The sequence below is a fragment of the Apium graveolens genome, chromosome 3, assembly GCF_009905375.1.
Source record: "Apium graveolens cultivar Ventura chromosome 3, ASM990537v1, whole genome shotgun sequence".
NCBI classification, from domain to species: Eukaryota; Viridiplantae; Streptophyta; class Magnoliopsida; order Apiales; family Apiaceae; genus Apium; species Apium graveolens.
Window position 1 is genome coordinate 209,847,004 of NC_133649.1, and position 19,694 is coordinate 209,866,697.

The 19,694-nt window shown below is 42.0% G+C and overlaps 1 non-coding gene across 1 annotated transcript; it reads left to right on the forward strand.

Moving 5' to 3' along the window:
* Positions 1 to 11,617: 11,617 nt before the first annotated feature.
* On the forward strand, positions 11,618 to 11,724 carry LOC141715855 (small nucleolar RNA R71). Its single transcript, XR_012572602.1, has one exon. It is a non-coding gene; the product is annotated as a small nucleolar RNA R71 (small nucleolar RNA).
* Positions 11,725 to 19,694: the final 7,970 nt, after the last annotated feature.

Genomic DNA, 19,694 nt, shown 5'->3' on the forward strand with positions numbered 1-19,694 from the left:
GCATCGCCTGGGAAATATCGGTGAGTTTTCCTTTCCAACTAGATACGACTTCTTGGTGGATCCGTATCAACAAGTTTCTACTTGGGGAAAGTGGGGACGAGCTTTACGTTTCAGAGTCATGGATTTCATCTGAACTAGGAGTGGCGTAAGTGGTTGAGTAGCGCCGGCCCAGCCTTATTATATTGGCCCAAAATGGCCTGGAAGTTCCGCTAAGACGGTCCATTCCTTAGGAGTCCAGTGTTCGGTTGACAAGTAAATCCGACAGGTTCTCCTCTACATGTAGAAAATGGTGGGGTTGTACTACTACGACTGATCATCGTAAGTGATCTTCCTGGCGCGGCAAACTCCCGTAATGAGTTCATCATCCAATTGGATATTTCTGCAACACTACCCAGAGCACTTCGATAGAAAGGCTACGGTTGGGCGATTGTTGAGTGTTGGCAGGGTCAAGTTTTCAAAATGATGTTTGCATCAAATGAAGTATCTCATAACTTCATTTTATTTTGATGATATTTTAAAGATTTAATCTATTCAAATCTTGTCTTGTAGTCTCATCTATGTGATGAACTGTTGAAAGCTCATTATAACTTGAACGGTGGTAGTTCAAGCAGTATTTGGAAAAGATATAAGTATATTGGAGTATCTTGTAACTTCATCTTTTAAACTTATATCTAGTAAATGATTATCTGGTGCATGTCAAAGATTTTCAGAAAAACGTTGAGACAAGGTTAGATATATGAGATCACCTTGCAACGATATTTTTATACAGTTATAAACTGGAACTCTGTGTATATTATACATGTCAGAGGATTTCAAAGATTGTGAAAAGTATATATGTATGTATACTGAATATTTTGTGACTTCATCGCATTAAGATATCAAACTTGGTTTATTTCTTTTGACCAAGACTTTCATGAGTACTATGAGAAGGCTCATATATTGTTAATCATTATACATATTATTTTGGTGGGCTTGCTGCTCACCCTTGCTTTCTTCTTTCATCACACAACAACAGATAGAAAAGATGAACATGACCAAGCTCCCAATTCGCGAGCGGATAGGAAACGTTCTGCAGTTTCCTATAGGCGTTGATGTCGCTGTAGCTGAGGTAGGAACTACCAATAGGCTAGGCTTCAACTTTTGATGTACCAGATTGATGTATATTTATGAATTGTAATAATGGCAAAGAAATGTAAATTTATTCAGAAACCCTTTTAAGGTGTATTGGCATATATTGGTGGAATAAAGCGACTTGTGATTATTTTTGGATATTCATCTCTGAGACTATAACTTGTGGTGTGTGTGTTTATTGTGGGGTCACAGTACAGAGTAATCGATTATTTTTTTAGATTGGGTGTTGTTAAGGGAAATGAAGCTCGTGACAACCCGGATCCCCGACCCCGGATTTGGGGGTGTTACAAATAACCATGGCGAGAACACGGAGTGGCAACAACACCCGTGGAGGTACACCAGCTGCGACAACCCAAGTGATTTCGTCAACAGCGGAGATACCTCCGCATTCAACCTATGTCGTCACCCCAGGAGGAGCCCAGATAGGGGTAATTGGACCTCAACCTCAATGAACGAACCCCAAACTTCAACAACTACATACACCTGTCAATTCTTGACCCGTTGGGTATGAATATTCAACTATTGTGACCATTAACCCCCTGTATGGGATGCCCCTTTACCCCGAGGTTGGAGGAAGTGGACATACTGGACGAAGTGAAGCACGGAAGCAAACACCCCCTACATACAAGGTTTGGCTCATATCCCGGGGGATCAGGAATTTTCTGGTTCTTATACTGAGAGAGACTCCGAATCTTCGGATGATGAAGTGTCCCCAAGAAGGAGAGGCGTGCTGGCAAAGAACCAATGCCTGATGGTAACCAACGTCCCATGAGCACCCGAGGGACGAATCCCCAAGAAGTGCAGAAGAAAATCAGGGCTCACGAGGCTGAGATTCAGAGGCTGAAGTGCGACCTAGTGGCACACGAGGCCCCCAGACCCCCATTACCTCAAAGGGGGAGAAATCCACCTCCTATCATAGACCTGGATGGTCCGTCACAAAGAAAGACTGTAGTCCCAAGAGCTGATCCAAGCAACATTCTCCCCCTTAGAGATCCTGATGATCCTACTCCACCATTCTCTGAAGAGATAATGAATGCCCATATCTCAAGGAAGTTCAAGATGCCCACTATCAAAGCTTATGATGGCACTGGAGATCCCGCCAATCATGTCAGGACATTCTCTAATGCACTGTTGTTGCAGCCCGTGAACGACGCTATTAAGTGTCGGGCCTTTCCTCAAACCCTGTCAGGAATGGCTCGAAGGTGGTATAGCCGTTTGCCTCCGAATTATATCGTGTCTTTCAGAGAGTTAAGTCAGGCTTTTATCAGCGTCCCTCATGAGCATTTTGCAAGGAGCAAAAGAGTCCTTGAGAGACTATCTGAATCATTTCACCAAGGAAGCCTTGAAGGTCCCAGATCTTGATGACAAGGTGGCTATGATAGCACTACAGCAGGGAACTAGAGACGAATTATTCAAGATGTCATTGACCAAGCGCCCTCCCAAAACCATGTTACAGCTCCAAGATAAGGCTGGGAAGTATATCAAGGTAGAGGAAAGTATGAGGAAAATGGTAGTGAATAACGAGCCCACTGGAGGCAAGAAGCGGAAAACTGATTTGAAATATATCGATGTTAGGGCGAAAACACGCGCTAATATTCACGCAAGTATACGCGTTCGCAAGTAATATAGAATATTTTCTAGTTCGTTCCCTCAGAGACTCAGACTAAGTTATTGTCTAATTAAACTCACTCACCAATGTATGATTACTTCTCAATGTTAAGATAATAACACTTAAAATTGTTGATTAAAAATTAACTATAATTAACTACTTAATTAACCACTTAACTAACACTTTAATTTATCAATAATAAAACACTCATGAGATCACAACTTCATTATTACTTCCTTCTATAGCCATTGTTATTACCTTTAGCATGTGACAGTGATGATATTAATCGAATAACACGAAACTGATAAAAGCCAACTTTCATTGTACTAATACCATTCTACCAAGCATCCACAATTAAGATAGAAGTTGAATAGTCATCAATTATGTTGAGTTCCTATATGTCTACAGAAATTGACAACACAACGATTTAAGCTCAAGTTATTCCTTTTGATTACATAGGGCAAATAAAACTGTTAGAGTTACCCACTAATCATGCTCAACGTACATGAACCTATGCTAGCATGGCAATTTCTAAATCTCAAGATCCACCATCGCTTCACAAGAGATTAACACCCTATCTTATATGTTCGCGACGCACATAAGACGAATACGCACAACCAATACTAGATATCAAGCAATCATCACACACTAAAGTATTAAACAATTAACTAAAGAATTCCATAATAAATCCGTTGCAACCCCATGATCACGATTAGCCCATAATAGAACTTATTGCCATCATGGGTTCATATGAAATCATGACAAACAAACACAAGAAAATAATAACTAAACTAATTATATTAAAACAGAGTACGTCACAAGAGTAAATAAGTCAAAGCAAGAAAACTAGCATCCAACGTTACAACGAAACAAGAATCACAAGAAAATATGCTTCCCCTTCGTTGCGGTGTGCTAAATCGGTCTTCTTCCTTATCTCCTTCGCTTTTTGCGTAAAACACAATCTAAAACATAATCCCCTTAATACTCTCTGTGAAAACGTCTCAAATCTACCTATATAATAGTCCCATAAAACTCAGATTACATAGAAGTTGGAAGCCAAATAGAAGTAGAAGTCTAAAATAATTTATCTTTTTCCCCGACCCTGCGCGGGCGTGCAGGCCTCTACTGGAAAAAATCCAGGTTTGCTCCGTTTCTTCGCCGTAATCTGCCCATTCCTTTCCTCTCGCAATGGTGAAAACATGCCAAGACTTATTCTTGATGATTCCTCCCCCGAAATGCAACTAATACCCTGAAATGCATAAACACTAGAAAAACGCATCAAATACACAAAATACTTGATTTCAAGACACCAATTTAAGCCATTTTAAGACGTTCTAAGTGGTATAAAATGCCACTTATCACACCCCCAAACTTAAATCGATGCTTGTCCTCAAGCGTCACAGACTCAAAAACAAATAAAAATATGCATGAATGCAATCTATATGAAAATGCAACGATCCCCCTTACTACAATTAACCAACCAAATTGTCACATCTCAATGAATGCAGTTAGACAACTAAAGATCAATAAACTCATGCAAACGGACATACAGCCATAAACGTGGTGTGTGCAAATGCTTAACAGATATGCTTCGGAACTAGACCAATTACTATGACTAGACTATCCTCAAGGCAATCCTACGATTATACAAAGAATAAAAATTCTAAGCACAAAGTGATATACAACACTACAAGAACTCTGGAGCTTACTACGGAATCGTGCTTTTTATTTACAACTCAAATGCTTATTTGACCGTGCAATGAGTGAGGTCCACAAAAGACTTATACAATGGTATCCATGTAATGAGCGTTAGGTTAGCGGATCCCAGACTCTAAAAGCCTTAGGTCACTAGGCACAAAGTCCCCTAAGAACTTAATAACTCGAATACAAAAGAGCCCACTCTTGATCAATTATGCAAAAAAATATTTTTTTTTCTTTTTTTTTTAATAACTTCTGAGCAAGTGCGTTTCGCTCCATCTTGCTCAACCCTAGACTACTCGCAACATATGCGAGCCGGCTACTAGCCATTTGACGCCTAGCCACAACTAGCAACAACTTCCATATTTTTTTCTCCAAAATTTTTTCTTTTTTCATGTCTTTATCACTAAGAACCTATAATCGAATTCTAAGCATAATAAGTAGATTGACCTTGAAAACAACCAAATCATAACAACAATCTAGCCCTTACGCATTCTTTAAGACTTAGTGGACTTACAATTGTTTCTAGCATGCATATCAACCTATACAACTTAATATCACTTTAATGCTATCACTACACTCGCATCAATATCACAATTCAGTCGATAACTTATTGCAAAAGGGATCATGGTAAATGCATGAGCTACATGACATTCATAAAAAAAACTAAATGGCATAAATTATGCAACTATATGAACTAAACTATCATGAATATGCAACTAAATGACACACACACAATATTCCTTAACTACCACCCCCAAACTAAAAATCTTCACTGTCCTCAGTGAAAGTAGTAGAAAGGAACACAGGGTATACCTACTCGGAGTCATCATCATCATCACCCTCAGTGGGTGGAGTATCAGGCGGTGGGTATGCAGAGTCCTCACCAAAAACTGGCCACTGGATATCAGCTCCAAGGCCTCGAAAAGCAGTCCCTAACGCAAGGGTGAGCTCCTGAGCAAACCTGCTCTGCGTCTCATACATGGCATCCATCCGCCGTGAAAGCCTCCTATACTGGGCATCACCCATCCCAGCACCCTCCTGAGCTCTCGAAGAACCAGCCTCACCACGCCCTGGCCTAGCCATAGTAGCACCTCGTGCTGGACGCCCTCCTGGAAGACGATAACCCAGCCCATGCTCCTCAGGCTCACCACCGGTCCACTCCTGCATCCCATTCAGAGTGCCAGAATCAATCGGAGTTGCTGGCAACTGCAACTGCTCATGAGCCGGCCAGTTCACTCCCACTGCTCGGCATAGCTTCGTAACCGTGGATGCATAAGGGATGTTCATATGCTTTGCTCCCCTCAAAAATTTCAGAATTCCTTGGTAGATAAACTCACCAAGGTCCACATAGTACTCATCATGCAGAATTCCCCACAACAACTGTGCTCTCTCAACTGTGACCTCGTGTGCATGTGAAGAAGGCAAAATATTAGCACATATAAATGCATTCCATGCACGGGCATACCTGTTCATAGCGATCGCCGGAAAGTGACGATACTCATTATTGCCTGGACTGCGGGTCCAAACTGTGCCCGGTCGACAGAGAGTCGCACAAATCAAATCCAAGTTAAAATCCTCAGCAGTCTTTTCATTCCAGTTCTCCTCCTCAGGCTTCCTCTCTCACTGTCCAATCACACGGCGAATCGCCGCAGGATGATAATCAACCATCAGCCCATGGACTACAGAAAACCCATTCTTTTCAGCCTTCGCGTTCGCGTAGAACTCACGAACAACGCTCATCGGTACTGCTTCGGGTGACTCACAAAAAGCTATCCACCCCTTCTCTGTAATCATGGGCAACAACTCACCATCCCTCCCTGATGGTAAAAACCCCCTCTCCTTCAGAATCGGCTTCCCCAACAGCCTAGTGTACTCCCCCTCCGCAGCTCTGTCAATTAACCGAGGCCTTGCAGCAGTACCCCTCGATGAATCAGCAGTAGGAACTGTGATGCTGCTGTCAATAGTGCGTGCTCTCTTGGGTGCCATTGATTTGTGAATAAAAGTGTGTAAGAACTGATTTTTGATGTTTGTAAGAGGGTTTAAGTGTAGGAAGTTTTGTGGGAGATATGTAGGATAGGTGTATGTATATATAGGGTGTGGATTAGATTAAGGTTTGGGAATTAAGGGATAAAATGATGGGGTAGTGGGAACAATTCGTGTGTTTATGGGCTAAAACTGTTTTTGTGTTTCTGTTTGTTTGTTTTTTTTTTTTTTGAACTGTAAAAAATTTTCTGGAACTCGACCTCTGCGCGGCCGCTCAGCATAGCTGCGCGGGCGCGCAGAGGGTCTCTGGAATAAAAAATTTTCAGCCCCTGTTTTCTGATTTTTTTTGTGTTTTTGGATAGGTTATTAACTTCTAAGGGTTCCTGTAACAACAATTCATGGGTTGCCTCCCATGCAGCGCTTCTTTTTCGTCATTAGCTTGACGTTCCGTACCTTTCTCAAGTAGTCAACAAAATGGCACTAACCACCTCTCGGTTTGCCATGTCCCCATAGTAGTGCTTCAACCGCTGATCGTTAACCTTGAATGCTTGGTCCGAATCATTCTCAAAAATTTCCACCGCTCCATGTGGAAACACAGTTTTGACAATAAAAGGTCCAGACCACCTTGATTTCAACTTCCCAGGAAAAATTCGGAGCCGAGAGTTGAATAAAAGAACTTGTTGCCCTGGCACAAATAACTTAGGATGTAGCTTCCTATCGTGCCACCTCTTCACCTTTTCCTTATACATTTTGTTATTCTCGTACGCTTGAAGTCGAAATTCATCAAGTTCATTAAGCTGAAGCATTCTTTTCTTACCAGCTGCATCTAAATCCAGGTTCAATTTCTTCAATGCCCAGTAGGCCTTATGCTCAAGCTCCGCCGGTAGATGACATCCCTTACCGTACACCAACTGAAACGGTGACATCCCAAGTGGAGTTTTGTACGCTGTTCTGTAAGCCCAAACAGCTTCATCGAGCTTTAAAGACCAATCCTTCCTTGACGGACAAACAACCTTCTCTAGAATACGCTTTATCTCTCTGTTAGACACTTCCGCTTGACCATTTGTTTGCGGATGATAGGCAGTAGCTACTCGATGATTCACATTATAACGCTGCATCATAGAAGTGAACTTACGGTTGCAAAAATGCGATCCTTCATCACTTATGATTACCCGAGGTGTTCCAAACCTTGTGAAAATTTGCTTATGAAGAAAATTTAGCACTGCCTTTGCATCATTTGTCGGTAAAGCTTTAACTTCGACCCATTTTGAGACATAATCGACTGCCAGCAAGATGTACTGATTATTGCAAGACGCGATAAAAGGCCCCATGAAATCGATTCCCCACACATCAAAGACCTCGACTTCAAGCATCACATTTAATGGCATCTCATCCTTCCTTGACAAATTTCCCACTATTTGGCAACGATCACACCTTAAAACAAACTGATGAGCATCCTTGAACAAAGTAGGCCAGAAAAAACCTGCTTGCAGAATACGAGCTGCCGTCTTCTCACCTCCATAGTGTCCACCATAAACCGTGGAATGGCAGTCTCGTAATATCCCCTCCGTCTCACTGAACGGGATACATCTCCTGATGATCTGGTCAGCTCCCTGTTTAAACAAATATGGTTCATCCCACATATACCACTTTACCTCATACAGAAACTTCTTCTTTTGAGCGGATGTTAAATTAAGAGGCATTATATTGCTGACGAGATAGTTTACAATATCTGCAAACCATGGTTCTTCCTCCTGAATTGCAAACAACTGCTCATCCGGAAAAGATTCATTGATTAACGTCCTATCTTGTGAAGTAGAATCGGGATTCTCCAACCTAGAGAGATGGTCAGCTACTTGATTCTCAGTACCTTTTCTATCTTTGATCTCTAACTCAAATTCCTGAAGTAAAAGCACCCAACGAATGAGTCTCGGCTTCGAATCCTTCTTAGAAACCAGATAGCGAATAGCTGCATGATCAGTGAATACTGTTACTTTCGTACCAAGCAGATAAGATCGAAATTTCTCAAAGCCAAAGACTATAGCCAAAAGCTCCTTCTCAGTAGTGGTGTAGTTCAATTGGGCACCATTTAAAGTCTTACTCGTATAGTAGACCACATGGAAGAGATTTTTATTGCGCTGTCCCAGAACTGCACCTACCGCAAAATCACTCGCATCACACATCATCTCAAATGGTTCTGTCCAATCTGGTGCTGTAATAACTGGTGCAGTGATCAAACTCTTCTTGAGAGTCTCGAATGCTGCCAAACATTCATCATCAAATTTGAACGGCACATCTTTCTCAAGTAAATTGCACAACGGCTTAGATATCTTTGAAAAGTCCTTGATGAATCGCCGATAAAAACCCGCATGACCAAGAAAACTACGGATTCCTTTCACAGAATTAGGTGGGGGAAGATTTTCAATGACTCTCACCTTGGCCTTGTCCACCTCCAGACCCTTGCTAGAGACCATATGCCCAAGGATAATGCCTTCACGCACCATAAAATGACATTTCTCCCAATTAAGCACCAAATTAGTTTCCACGCATCTTTTGAGTACGGCGCGCAGATTATTCAAACATTCATCATATAAGTGTCCAAAGACGGAGAAGTCATCCATGAACACTTCGACATTATTTCCAATCATGTCAGAGAATATAGCCATCATACATCTCTGAAAAGTGGCCGGGGCGCCACATAACCCAAACGAAACTCTGCGAAAAGCAAATGTGCCAAATGGACAAGTGAAGGTAGTCTTTTCCTGATCCTCTGGTGCAATACAAATCTGATTATACCCGGAATAACCATCCAGAAGACAAAAATACTCATGACCCGCCAATCTGTCAAGCATTTGATCAATAAATGGAAGGGGGGAGTGATCCTTCCTTGTGGCTTTGTTCAATTTTCTATAATCCATGCATACTCTCCATCCTGTAACTGTTCGAGTAGGGATGAGCTCATTCTTTTCATTTGCGACCACAGTGATACCTCCCTTCTTAGGTACACATTGTACGGGGCTCACCCACGAGCTGTCAGAAATAGGATAAATGATGCCTGCATCTAGCCATTTCAGAATTTCTTTCTTCACCACCTCCTTCATGATGGGATTCAGTCTTCGCTGCTGTTCCACAGTTGGCTTACTACCTTCCTCTAGCAGAATTTTATGCATACAATATGAAGTACTTATCCCCTTGATGTCTACTATGGTCCATCCTATAGCCGATTTGAATTCTCTCAAAATCCTTAAGAGCTTGTCTTCCTCACTACCTGAAAGGTCAGATGAAATAATAACAGGTAACGTAGATAAATCACCTAAAAAAGCATACCTCAAGTGTTCAGGTAATGGTTTGAGCTCCAAGGTAGGTGCTTCCTCTATTGATGGTTTGAGCTTCCCTTCAGCATTCTTAAGGTCAGAAGTACCAAGAGATTCAAATGGTATGTCCAGCTTTCGCTTCCATGGAGAAGCGTTCAGATATTGTAATTGCTCGTTGCTATCTTCATCATCGCTGTCAAAATCCCCCACTAAGGCCTTTTCCAATGTATCAGACATTAGCATGTGATCGAGTTCCGAAGTAACCGCAGTATCAATCACATCCACTTTTAAGCACTCCTCATCTTCTGTAGGGAATTTCATTACCTTGAATACATTGAAGGTCACATCCTGATCTTGGACCCGCATAGTAAGTTCACCTTTTTGCACATCTATCAAGGTACGGCCAGTAGCCAAGAAAGGCCTTCCCAAGATTATGGGAATCTTCTTATCTTCCTCAAAATCCAGAATAACAAAATCTGCTGGAAAGAAGAGCTTATCCACCTTGACGAGCACATCCTCAACTATGCCCCTTGGGTAAGTAATGGAACGGTCAGCCAATTTTAGCGACATGTATATGGGTTTTGGATCAGGCAGATCCAGCTTTTTAAAGATCGACAACGGCATCAGATTAATGCTTGCTCCCAAATCACAAAGGCACTTGTCAAAAGTTAGATTGCCAATGGTGCAAGGAATGGTGAAGCTTCCTGGATCTTTTAGTTTTGGTGGTAACTTTTGCTGCAGAACAACGCTGCATTCTTCCGTGAGAGCAACGGTTTCAAGGTCATCCAGTTTCACCTTCCTTGCAAGAATAGTCTTCATAAACTTCGCATAACTAGGCATTTGTTCCAGAGCCTCATCGAAAGGTATATTGATGTGAAGTTTCTTGAACACCTCCAGAAACTTCCCGAACTGTCTATCCAGCTTTTGTTGCTGCAATCTCTTAGGAAAAGGTGGTGGAGGATAGAGCTGTTTCTCCCCTGTATTAGCCTCAGGCAGAGTGTGTTCAACAGTAGTCTTCCTTGGTTCCGCCGCTTTCTCTTTTTGCTTAGATTCTTCATCTCTAACTTCAGCTTCGACTTCCTTTGCCTTTTCAGCATCAGCCACTTTTCCAGACCTTAAGGTAATAGCCTTGACTTGCTCTTTAGCTTCCTTCCTGCCTGGTACTTCCGTGTCACTGGGAAGAGTGCCAGGTTGATGATTGAGCACTGCATTGGCTAATTGACCGATTTGATTTTCCAAGGTCTTGATAGAAACCGCCTGACTCTTGCACAACAGCTTAAGTTCCTTAAAATCAGCACTAGTGGGTGCAGCTGTACTTCCCTGTTGAGGATATGATTGCCTTGTAGCATACTGCTGTGGTTGCTGGAATCCAGGTGGGTTAAACTGTTTACTCACTCCTTGCTGATATGGTGGCTGAATAGCATTCTGATTATTCCCCCAGCTGAAATTTGGATGATTTCTGTTATTAGGATGATAGGTCGCTGGCACAGGCTGCTGTTGTCGCTGATAATTATTCACATACTGAACAGATTCGTTGACAAGAGAACACTGATCCGTAGCATGAGAACCTACACAAAGCTCACAAACCATAGCTATTTGATTAACTCCATACGTAGCCAGAGAATCAACCTTCATTGATAGCGCTTGGAGCTGGGCTGCAATAGCGGTGGCTGCATCAACTTCCAGAATACCTGCTACCTTGCCTGACGTCATCCTCTGAGTTGGGTTTTGATGCTCATTTGCAGCCATCGTCTCTATAAGATTATACGCCTCAGTATAGCTTTTAGCCCATAAGGCTCCTCCAGCTGCTGCATCGAGCATGGGCCGAGATTGGGCCCCCAAACCATTATAGAAACCAGTGATCACCATCCAATCTGGCATTCCATGATGTGGACATTTTCTCAACATTTCCTTGTAGCATTCCCAAGCCTCGCACATAGATTCTGTAGGTTGCTGCGCAAACTGAGTAAGAGCACTCCTCATAGCAGCAGTCTTTGCCATTGGATAAAACTGCACCAGAAACTTTTGCGCAAGATCTTGCCACGTAGTGATGGACCCAGCTGGTTCAAAATGTAACCAGTCTTTAGCCTTATCCCTCAGTGAGAATGGGAAAAGCCTCAATTTGATAGCCTCATCAGTCACGCCATTATACTTAAAAGTGCTGCAGATCTCGACAAAATTCCTTATGTGCATGTTGGGGTCTTCAGTTGCCGCTCCTCCAAAAGAAACAGAATTCTGCACCATCTGAATAGTGCCCGGCTTGATTTCAAAGGTGTTAGCTTTAATAGCCGGATGAAGGATGATTGACTGAATGTCATCAATTTTAGGCCGAGAAAAATCCATAAGAGCTGGATCAGCTTGAACAATACGATCTCCCATGTTTACTGGTTCTTTCTGCTCAGTTCCTGAATCCGAATCCTCAAAATCTAACTTCTCCGGAATATCAAGAACTTCGTCTGTCTCCTCAGCTGTATCTAAAGTCCTCTTGCGAGCACGAGAACGAGTTTGCATAAACGCTTGCTAAAGTACCTGAAACACAACCGAAAAGAGTAAGTAACTACTACGTCCTAATCACTGAGTCCTAATGACCAATGATGGTAAGTATATAAACTAAAAAAATACGCCGAGTCCCCGGCAGCGGCGCCAAAAACTTGTTAGGGTGAAAACACGCGCTAATATTCATGCAAGTATACGCGTTCGCAAGTAATATAGAATATTTTCTAGTTCGTTCCCTCAGAGACTCAGACTAAGTTATTTTCTAATTAAACTCACTCACCAATGTATGGTTACTTCTCAATGTTAAGATAATAACACTTAAAATTGTTGATTAAATATTAACTATAATTAACTACTTAATTAACCACTTAACTAACACTTCAATTTATCAATAATAAAACACTCATGAGATCACAACTTCATTATTACTTCCTTCTATAGCCATTGTTATTACCTTTAGCATGTGACAGTGATGATATTAATCGAATAACACGAAACTGATAAAAGCCAACTTTCATTGTACTAATACCATTCTACCAAGCACCCACAATTAAGATAGAAGTTGAATAGTCATCAATTATGTTGAGTTCCTATATGTCTACAGAAATTGACAACACAACGATTTAAGCTCAAGTTATTCCTTTTGATTACATAGGGCAAATAAAACTGTTAGAGTTACCCACTAATCATGCTCAACGTACATGAACCTATGCTAGCATGGCAAGTTCTAAATCTCAAGGTCCACCATCGCTTCACAAGAGATTAACACCCTATCTTATATGTTCGCGACGCACATAAGACGAATACGCACAACCAATACTAGATATCAAGCAATCATCACACACTAAAGTATTAAACAATTAACTAAAGAATTTCATAATAAATCCGTTGCAACCCCATGATCACGATTAGCCCATAATAGAACTTATCGCCATCATGGGTTCATATGAAATCATGACAAACAAACACAAGAAAATAATAACTAAACTAATTATATTAAATCAGAGTACGTCACAAGAGTAAATAAGTCAAAGCAAGAAAACTAGCATCCAACGTTACAACGAAACAAGAATCATAAGAAAATATGCTTCCCCTTCGTTGCGGTGTGCTAAATCGGTCTTCTTCCTTATCTCCTTCGCTTCTTGCGTAAAACACAATCTAAAACATAATCCCCTTAATAATCTCTGTGAAAACGTCTCAAATCTACCTATATAATAGTCCCATAAAACTCAGATTACATAGAAGTTGGAAGCCAAACAGAAGTAGAAGTCTAAAATAATTTATCTTTTTCCCCGACCCTGCGCGGCCGCTCAGCATAGCTGCGCGGGCGCGCAGGTTGCTGTGCGGCCGCTCAGCATTGCTGCGCGGGCGCGCAGGCCTCTACTGGAAAAAATCCAGGTTTGCTCCGTTTCTTCGCCGTAATCTGCCCATTCCTTTCCTCTCGCAATGGTGAACACATGCCAAGGCTTATTCTTGATGATTCCTCCCCCGAAATGCAACTAATACCCTGAAATGCATAAACACTAGAAAACGCATCAAATACACAAAATACTTGATTTCAAGACACCAATTTAAGCCATTTTAAGACGTTCTAAGTGGTATAAAATACCACTTATCAATCGCTAAGGACAAGTATCCCAGAATTGATCAAAACCCTGATTCAACCCCAAAGAAGGGAGGACCTGGGCAAAAGTTCACTGAATACGCTAAGCTGACTGCTCCCAGAAGCCAGATCTTAATGGAAATTGAGAAAGATAGAGATATTCGTTGGCCTAAACCTTTGAAGGCTGATCCTACCAAACTAGATAAGAGTAAATATTGCAGATTTCACAAGGATGTAGGTCATGACACCGATGAGTGCAGATAATTGAAAGACGAAATAGAGTTCTTCAATCAAAAAGGAAGATTGAACAAGTACACTGGAGATGGAGGAGATAGGAACAACAATGTGAGAAAGAACTTTGATGATCGTAGGAGAGATCAAGATGATCAGGGGCGAAATCCCCAGCCTAGGGGACCGGTGATAAATGCGATCTTTGGAGGACCGCGACCCCGAGGGCCTATGATAAATACAATCTTTGGGGGACCAACTGCTTCTGGTTTATCCAAGAATTCAAGGAAAGCATATGCTAGAGAAGTCATGCATATTGTCGGGGAAGCCCCAAAGAGGGCTAGGACAGAAGTGACAATGGCATTTGATGATTCTGACTTGGTGTGAAATTTCCTCATGACGACCCGCTGGTCATAACACCGATAATATGGAACAGCCCAGTGAATAGGGTCCTTGTAGATAATGGAGCCTCGATGGATATCTTGCTTCATGATACCTTCTTGAGGATGGGTTACAATGATTCTCAATTGACCCCGACTAATATGCCGATATATGGATTTGCAGGAGTAGAATGCCCCGTGGAAGGCATAATTAAGTTGCCAACAACCATAGGTCAGGAACCAAGGCAAGCAACACAGATGTTGGACTTCGTGGTGGTGAAGGCTAGTTCAACTTATAACGCGATTATGGGAAGAACAGGGATACATGCCTTCAAGGAAGTACCTTCTTCCTACCATTCAGTTATGAAATTTCCCACCCGAAATGGGATTGGAGAAGAGAGAGGAGATCAAAAGATGGCAAGAAGCTGTTATGTGGCCTCTCTGAGGGCAGATGGAGTTGGGGGGAAGGTTCTGCCTATTGAGGATCTGGATATTCGAGAGAATGATGAAAAAAGATGGAAGCCAACAGAAGACTTGGTTTCGGTTCCTTTAGCCCCCCCAAGATCCTGAGAAAGTGACTTTCGTTGGAGCAACACTAGAGGATCCCCTTAGAGGGAAGTTGGTGAAATTTTTGCAAGAAAATAGTGATGTGTTTGCATGCTCGGCAGCTGATATGCCAGGTATAGACCCGAAACTGATCACTTACAAGCTGAATGTGGATCCAAGTCGGAAGACAATGAAGCAAAAGAAAAGAAGCTTCGCTCCGGAGAGGCAAGAAGCTATTAAACAAGAAGTAGAGAAGCTCTTAGAGGCTAATTTCATTGAAGAGATTCAATTTTCGGAATGGTTAGCAAACCCTGTAATGGTAAAGAAGGCAAATGGAAAGTGGAGAATGTGTGTGGACTTCACTGATCTAATTGATGCATACCCAAAAGATTGTTTCCCGTTGCCGAGGATAGATACATTGATAGATGTTACTGTTGGTCATGAGATGCTAAGTTTCATGGATGGATTCAGTGGATACAACCAGATCAGGATGCATAAGGATGACATCCTAAAGGTATCATTCATTACCGACTTTGGTGTTTTTTGTTTTCTTGTTAAGGCATTTGGTCTCAAGAATGCAGGAGCCACCTATCAAAGGTTGGTAAATAAATTTTTTAAGGAATTTATTGGCAAGACCATGGAAGTTTATGTTGATGACATGTTAGTCAAGAGTCTAGTAAAGACAGCCCATATAACCCATTTGAGGGAAGCTTTCGAGGTCCTGAGATACTACAAGATTATGTTAAATCCTACAAAGTGTGCTTTCGGAGTAGGATCTGGAAATTTTTTAGGATTAATGGTCTCCAAGAGAGGAATCGAGGCCAGTCCCGATAAAATAAAGGCAATCCTAGACATAGAGCCACCAAAAACTATCAAAGATGTCCAAAAGCTCACTGGAAGGGTTGCTGCATTGGGACGATTCATCTCAAACTCTGTAGACAAGTGCTTGTCATTCTTCAAGTCCTTAAAAAAGGTTAAGGATTTTATATGGAGTGAGGAAAGCTAGAAGGCATTCGAGGAATTAAAGAAATATATGGCTCAGGCCCTGCTGTTGGCCAAGCCATCTTTGAATGAAGTTTTATACTTGTACCTGGCCGTTTCAGAGAGTGCCTTGAGCGCTGTATTGGTTAAGGAGGAACTGAAAATCCAAAAACCCGTATACTATGTCAGCAAAATTCTGCATGGAGCTGAGTTAAATTATTCAACTATTGAGAAGTTTGCTTTAGCTTTGGTAATGGCTTCAAGAAAATTATGTCCTTACTTTCAGGCTCATCAAATTGAGGTGCTAACAAATCAGCCCCTGAGAAATATTATTCATAGTCCCAAGGCTGGTGGGAGGCTGATCAAGTGGGCAATAGAGTTGGGAGAATTCGATATCAAATATAAGCCACGAACGGCAATAAAAGCCCAGGCATTGGCTGACTTCGTGGTGGAATGTACCATACCCAACCAACAAGTCGGGGGGCAGGAAGATACTATACCTCCAAACACATAAGGTGATAAAGGGGACGAAGGGAAGGAAGTTAAGGAAAAAGAATATTGGGTCCTCTATTTTGATGGAGCATCAAAAACAAATTTAAGTGGAGCAGGTTTGGTTTTACAAAGCCCTGATGGGTTCTTAATTGAATATGCTATGAAGTTAGACTTCCCAACTACGAACAACGAAGCAGAATATGAAGCTTTGATAGCTGGCATCGGCCTAACAGGAACACTAAGGGTCAAGAACTTAAAAGTCTTTGGAGACTCAACGTTGGTCATATCCAAGGTCAAGGGAGAGTTTGAAGCAAGGGATGATACAATGGCTAAGTATGTCCGCCTAATAAGGGCTGTGATGACTCAATTCGATGAGTGCCATGTTGAACACATCCCAAGGGAGGAAAATTCTAAGGCAGATGCATTGTCAAAGTTTGCTTCATCTGAGATAGAGGAAAGTTCAGAAAGTGTATACTTCCGTGTTTTGAAGACACGGAGCATTGATGTTAAGCTTGTAGCTCCTATAGGACTGGGGACATCATGGATAGATCCCATTAAGGCCCATATTCAAACCGGCTGGTTGCCAAATGATGTGACTGAAGCCCGAAGGTTGGCTGTTCGAGCACTGAGATACTCCTTGATAGATGAAATTTTGTATAAAAGATCTTATGTGATTCCTTACTTAAGATGTCTCAGGCCCGATGAGGTACGCTTGTCTCTTGAGGAAGTACATGAAGGTATCTGTGGGCAACACTTGGGGGGCAGAGCACTAGCTCAAAAGATAACCCGTTTAGGCTTCTATTGGCCAGAGATGATGGTCGATGCCAAAGAATACATGAAGAAGTGTAATCGTTGTCAGAAACATGCACCTGTCATTCGACAACCCCCCGAGATGTTGACGTCTATCAATTCTCCCATTCCCTTTGCCATGTGGGGAATGGATACCCTTGGACCTTTCCCTATGGTCGCGGTACAAAGAAAGTTCCTGATTGTAGCAATTGATTATTTTACTAAGTGGATTGAAGCCAAGCCTTTGGCCAAAATCACAACTAAGCAGGTTGCACAATTCCTGTGGGAAAACATCATGTGCCGTTATGGAATTCCCCGTATCCTAGTTACCGATAATGGAACACAGTTCAATAACGAGGAATTCAAGAAGTATTGTGGGAAGAATGAGATTGAGTTACAATTTACCTCCGTGGCTCATCCGCAAGCTAATGAGCAACTAGAAGTGGCAAATCGAATAATCCTGGATGGACTAAAGAAGAGGATCGAGAAGTTGAGGAATAACTGGGTGGATGAAATACTCCCAATACTATGGGCTTATGTAACTACTTGTAGATACACTACCGGAGCCACTCCCTTCATGTTGGCATATGGGGCAGAAGCGGTTGTTCCTGTAGAGATATCACATTCGTCTCCCAGGATCCAAGCCTTTAACGCTGAAGAAAATGAGGAAGGGCAAAGATTAGCCCTAGATCTAATTGATGAAGTACGGGATGAAACACATGCAAAGATAGTGGAATATCATAAAAAGGCTTCGTTCTACTACAACCTGAGGGTTAAGGAAAGATTCTTCAAGCAAGGTGACTTCTTCCTTAGAAAAGTGGAAGCCTCTGAATTAGGGCAGAAAGGAAAGCTCGCCCCAAATTGGGAAGGACCATATAAGGTTAAGAGCGTTCAAGGGAGAGGAACCTACAAGTTAGAGACTATGGATGGTTTTGAAGTCCCGAGAACTTGGCATGCCCAAAACCTGAAGGTTTACTATGTGTAAATCAGTTGAGCACGATTCTCACTTGTCAAAACGACCAGTAGGTTGAAAAGCACCTTGAAGCTTTGCTTGCGTAGGATTTTATATTCTAATTCCAGTAGGATTTACATTATTAATTCATCATTGTTAAGGATCGAACCCATACCATGTAAGGTTTTGGAGAAATAGACTTATATTAATGAGTTTAAAATTATTTCAACCTTTGGATATTCAAGTTGTGATAATACTTTGTGTGATTTTAACAAAAATCATGCTTTGATCATTAAAAGAAGAAAACTTCAAGAATTCTTCTAACAAGGAGTGCTTGCTGCATAACTCAAAGGACCAAGTACTTCAAGTCATTGAACATTCTCTTTAAAAGCATAATAAGTGCTGAAAAATTAAAGGAGAAGGGTATGAAGAAGAAAGCAGCATAAATAAACCCCGAAGGGTAATAAGTTCTGGATACAAACAAATTCTGAATACAATAAGTTATGAATAAAAATAACAAACTATAAACTCTACTCCTCCATGTGGGAGCCCTCCTTCCCCTGTTCCTTCTCGACACCTTCCTTCTCAGCATCCTTCACGGGAGAGGCAGGAGGTGAGGCAGTGCTGGGATCCAGAATACAATCATCAGGCTGGGGAGAGTTGAAGAGAGAATCCAAGCTATCCTCTGTCTCTGGCTGCTCAGGACTTATAAAGTCTTTGGGATCTACTAGGCCCGGATGCTTCTCCGAGACCGCCTTCACAGCTGCATCCCATCCCTGGGTAAACTGCAGAGAATAAAGACCCTCATCGTGAATTTCCATGAGATTCTTGAATTTATCATAATCCATGTAATCATCAATGAGTTTTTCCTTATCACTCCTAAGCTTAACCAGCTCGGAATGAGCCTTAGCTCTTCCCCCTTCGTCGCCAGCTTCTTCTCCAGGACCTCTGCTCTCTCCTTCCACTTTTTCATCTCCCTCTCAAACTCGTTTGAGTTCCCTTTCCAGGACCTAGCCTGATGGAGGGCCGTCTGGAAGTAGGTGTTGCTCTGCACAAAGAGACATGAGTTAACACAAGTTTATAAAAATAGGAAAGTTGGAATTTAAAGAGAAAGGAAAGGGATGTTAACGCAGCTTGGGCTTGAGAACCCAGAAGCTCAATGGACTCAATGTCATTCCCCGTGACAATGTCAGTGAAGTCGTCGGGGGTGATGGAATGGTACGACCAGTCCTTGGCATGTTTGATGGATCCAACCATCGTATCGCTCCTCCTGAAGCCCCAGTTAGGCCTAAAGGAGTGTGCCTTGAATGGAGGATCCACATCGTCCCCCAGCTCGACCACCGGGACGTGGGGCCTAAGGAAGGAAGGAGCATCAGCCTTGCTCCAGGGGTCTTTGTTCAGCTAGGCCCTTTTCTGGCGGCCAGATTCCCCCTCCTTAGGCTTGTTGATGTTTTTAATGGCCTCGCAAGCTGAAAGAAAAGGAATAAAA